General features: G+C 37.8%; 1 pseudogene; it reads right to left on the minus strand.

Annotated features, from left to right (window-relative positions):
• Positions 1-2,506: 2,506 nt before the first annotated feature.
• LOC148296877 (secreted RxLR effector protein 161 pseudogene) lies at positions 2,507-3,237 on the minus strand (annotated as a pseudogene).
• Between the last annotated feature and the right edge of the window lie 1,925 nt (positions 3,238-5,162).

Raw genomic sequence — 5,162 nt, forward strand, 5'->3', positions numbered from 1 at the left:
AGTCTTGAGTAGTTAAGACACCAAAGGGGGGAAACACCAAGGGTTGTGAGAGTGTTCACAAGTGTATCAAAGTGTTGAGCAAGGGGTGAGAGAGAAAAGAGAGCTTGGGAGATAATAGAGTTCTAAGGGGGTTTCTTTGTAAACCAAAGTTGTAACTTATTCTTTCATTAGTGAATTTCTCAAGGGGATCACCAAGAGGATGTAGGCAATTGCTGAACCTCTATAAAATCTTGTGTCACTTTGTGCTTGGTTGGTTTCTCAAGTGTGTGTGTGTGTGATTCATCCATCCTTGTGTGTGTCACAAAGTCCATCAACAACAAGATCATTAGGGGAGTGAGTGAAAGTGTTTGTCCATTTTCACAACAAGATAAAGCTTTGTATATTTCTCAGGAGTGTTTTCTTACATAATGATGAAATGAACCAAACCCAAGCTTATATAGCTGTCTAACGATGACTTCTTTACTAAGCTAACATTCTTAATAGACTAACTAATCAAACTAATAAGCACGTGAAGAGCTAACAGACTTGCCACCTCAGCAAGGACACGTGTCAGCACATCATACTATTATCAGCCCCCCTCAATCTCAGCTGGGTGAGCCAAGACTGAGATCCCCAATTGAGATTGGCACAGTGTTTGACAAACAAGGGACTATGAAGACCCTTTGTAAGAATATCAGCCACTTGCTCATCAGTCGAAACGTATTGAACAATAAGGTCTTTGTTTTGAACTTTCTCTATAATGAAGTGGAAATCTATCTCCATATGCTTGATATGAGAATGAAGCGCCGGATTAGCACTCAGTGCTAAGGCAGACAAGTTATCACTGTGTAAAACTGGAGCTTCAAGAATAACCATATGTAAATCGCGTAACAGCTGTCTAATCCATGAAATCTCTGCTGCACAATGAGCAAGAGTGTGAAGCCTGTATTTAAAATATATATATATATATATATATATATAGTGTTATAGTCATTTTATGAAAAACTATGTTTTATTTTAATGCGTCACCTAAGTGCCAATTCATTATTTTTAAAGATTTTGGTGATTTTCTCAAAATTGGCTTTAATATTAATATTAGTTAATAGCATCTCATGTATAGCCATTAAACATTCATGCATGAGAATTCTCTTTAAACTCCACGTAGTCAAAAATGTGTCAAACAATTATGCATTTGATGATTCACTTGCTTATTCACTTACAAACTAGTTATGTGTCAATGATTTAGGTAGTTGAATCATCACTACGTGTCTTCACTCTATTATCTTCCTATCTTTCTATTGATTTGGAGTGAAGGAAAAGTTACTTAAGGAGGTGATCTACAAGCATTGAAGTTATCTGTTGGCATGCCGCCATAATGGTTACTATAAATAGAGATCATTGCCTTTGGTTTTAAAAAAACATAGGACGATTGCAAAAGAGAAGAGAGAAAAATTAAAGTGAGAAAGAGAGATAGAAAAGAAGAGAGAGCAAGTGGTGATCAAATTCTCAGGAGAAGTTAGAGGTCGTAGCTTGTGTGTTTTCTTAACTTGGAAACGAGGTAGGGGTTTCTTGGGGACCTTTTGCAGAGATTGATTTAATTAAATTTCGTGAGCAATATATTATGCGTGGTATGATTATTTGATTAATATTCTTGTTATAATTGAATGTTATTCTTGGAATATTTATGTGTTCTTGATTGGTAGAACAATGTTGGTACATTGGTGATATTCTGAATAGCTACATTGTTGGATATATGGATATGTGAAATGCATAATTATATCATGTCATGGAAATTAGTTGGAGATGTTGGTTGGAGATATTAATAATGGAAAAGAGGGTAATGGATATAGTCTTTTGTGTAGTTGAGTCTAACTCTTGGCAGGTACCAGGTCTCAGGGATCCCACAGTGCACATGGTTTTTATTGGGTGATTCGGGACTGGCGAAAGGGAGTTAGGCAAGATGACTAACAAAAGGGGGAATTATGGGACAGTTGAAATGGGTGTTAGTTCATATAAATGGGCATCCGGGACCAAGTGGTATAAGCATGGTATGGGACGTGCAGGTCTGCTTGTCCAGTTATATGAATTAACGGGATTAGAATTGAAGCTCATTCATGCATTATTATTAATAATGTGATATTTGGCGGTGTAATTGTTCGTCATTTAATTTAATTATATCAATTTCATGTAAAAAGGTTTATGTCCCTACTGAGCTGTGGTTTCGCTCACCCCCTAATAGATTTTGCAGGTACTGAACCTGAAATCTAAAGCTTGTGATGATTTTGGCATATTTATAAGGGTGTACTGTGTACATAGCTTGAGGATAAATAATGAGTTACTCTTTTAGTAAACTCTTTAGTAGTTCTGGCTTGTAAAATAATATAACTATTTCAAGCTTTCAGATGTTGTTGTTTCGAATATTCTATGTGAAATATTTACTTTATTTATTTAAATGTTTCTTCACATTTTAGTTATAGTTTTTATTAAAATTCTATAATTAAGGTGTGAATCACGTCTTAACCCAAAATTACTTAAATCCGTGGGTTGGGGCGTGACAAAGAGCACGATATTCTGCCTCTGTGGAGCTGCGTGAAAATGAAGCTTGCTTCTTAGAAGCCCAAGAGATTGGATTATGACCAAGAAAAATTGCATAGCCAGTGGTGGATCGACGAGTATTTGGATCGCCTGCCCAGTCGACATCACAATAGCCGGAGAGAAGCATAGTGCTAGGAGAGAAAGTGATCCCATACTGCAAAGTGTCTTGCAGATACCTGAGAATTCGTTTGACAAAACCAAAATGAATATCAATGGGATTATGCATGAATTGACAGATTGTATTAACTGCGAAGGCTATGTCTAGACGAGTAAAGGTTAAATATTGCAGTGCCCCGACAGTACTGCGATACAATGTAGGATCACTGAGAGCAAGACCATCATCTGTCAAAGCTTGCTGATGAGGTTTGGAGGATGTACTACAAGGTTTACCCGTATCTATGGCAACCTTCCTGATTAAATCCTTAGCATACTTAGCCTGATTGACAAACATCTTGCCATCAACTTGATAGTGAATCTCAAGACCAGAAAATATTTGAGTTGTCCCATATCCTTGAGTTTGAATACTTCCCCAAGATCACGAATAACAGAGTTGACAAGCTCAGGATTAGAGCATGTGAGGATGATGTCGTCAACGTATAATAGAAGAATAATAATATCATATGAAGTTTTCTTGACAAAGAGGCTCGGATCAGAAGGAGACATTGTGAATCCCAGAGTAGGTAAATATCTTGTAAATTTGGCATTCCACGCATGAAGGGCTTGTTTTAAGGCATATAGGGACTTCCAAAGTTTGCAGACAAAATTAGGATATGTAGGATCAACAAAGCCTTGAGGCTGCTTCATAAACACTTCCTCTTGGAGCTCTTCGTGAAGAAAGGCGTTCTTAACGTCAAGTTAACGTAATTTCCATTGAAATTGAACTACCATACTCAAAATCAACCAAACTGTAGTATGTTGAACCACAAGACTGAATGTTTCGTCATAATCCAAACCATATTCTTGGCTATACCCTTGTGCCACAAGCTTAGCCTTATATCGAGAAATGGTACCATATGCATTCTTTTTAATCTTAAAAATTCACTTGCACCCTACAATGTTTGTATTAGAAGGAGAAGGAACTAGAGTCCAAGTGCCTTGTTGTTGAAGGGCTTGAATTTCTTCATACATGGCTTGTTGCCACTCAGGCTTTCCAAGGGCTGCTTTAAAATAAGAAGGTGTATCGGGCTCAGGAATCGAATGAAGCTGAGTATTAAAGCTCAAGTATTCAGGAAATTGCCTATGTTGGATAATAACATACTTAGACCGAGTCTGCATAGGATGGCAATTATTCGTACTGGCTGATATTGAATGAGCAGGAGGCTTAGAAGAATCAGATAAACGAGGCAATATGACCTCCAGTTGGTCATCTGATAGGACAGGCAGCATAGAGGTAGCAGATGTTGTAGCACTAGCAACTGTAGGAGAATCAAAAATGGTAGGAGAAAACCTATGTGAGGTAGTAGAATCCATGCTAAGACTTGATAAAGGCTGAGACTCAGAGGTAAAGTGCGGCGGTGATGGCATAATGACAGGGACTGGTGACACAACAGATGGAGAAGCAGGAGACGATTGTGATATAGATGGGGAAACCAAAGAATATCGTTGAACCTTGAAGGGGAATACATCTTCATTGTAGATTACATGTCCAAAAATTAGAACTTTCTGGTTTTGAGGATTGTAACAATAAACTCCTTTATATCCCATTGAGAACCCCAAAAAAACACATTGATGGGAGCGAGGTTCAAGCTTATGTGAATTGTAAGGTCTGAGCAAAGGGTAAATTGCTGAACCAAATATTCTAAGAGAAAGCAAATTTGGGAATGTACCAGATAACTTGGAATATGGAGATTACATGTGCAGAGTGCGACTTGGCATTCTATTGATTAAGAAAGTGGCATGTGTAACAACATAATACCAAAACTGAAGAGGTAGACTGGTTGTAGTTAGAAGAGCAAGCGCAGTTTCAATGATATGCCTATTTTTCCTATCGGCTACTCCATTTTGCTGAGAGGTATAAGGACAAGATATGTGATGAACGATACCTTTAGATGCTAAAAATTTAGTAAACACCTCACTAGTATACTCTCCTTCACCATCAGATTGAAAGAATTGAACATGAGCTTGACAGTGATTAACAATATACGCATAAAACTTGCGAAAGACTGAGAAAACATTTGATTTATTTATTGAGGGAAACCCCCACATGAACTGGGTACAATCATAAATGAGAGTAAGATAATATCTATAGCCTCCTAAAGCAAAACAAGCAGAGGGGCCCCAGACATCGGAGTGCAACTTAGAAAAAGGTTTGGAAGATATGGTAGAAGAAGAAGGAAAAGGCAATTTATGCCTTTTTCCTTGTAAACATGATTCACAAAGAGAAGATGTGGAATCTGGAGAAACAGAAATGTGAGGCCTTGAGCATGTGTTGAAGCACTTCATTGGTGACATGTCCCAGTCAAAGATGCCACAGTTTAGTCTTCACTTGCTGTCCAAGCAAAGCATGGGATCCTAATGAAATCACAGAATATGTATTCTTGACTTGCGGATTGAAACAAACTGATGAGGTTGATGAACATGCGGAAGAG

Source organism: Prunus avium, chromosome 2 (genome assembly GCF_965620075.1).
Source record: "Prunus avium chromosome 2, drPruAviu1.hap1.1, whole genome shotgun sequence".
Classification (NCBI taxonomy): domain Eukaryota; kingdom Viridiplantae; phylum Streptophyta; class Magnoliopsida; order Rosales; family Rosaceae; genus Prunus; species Prunus avium.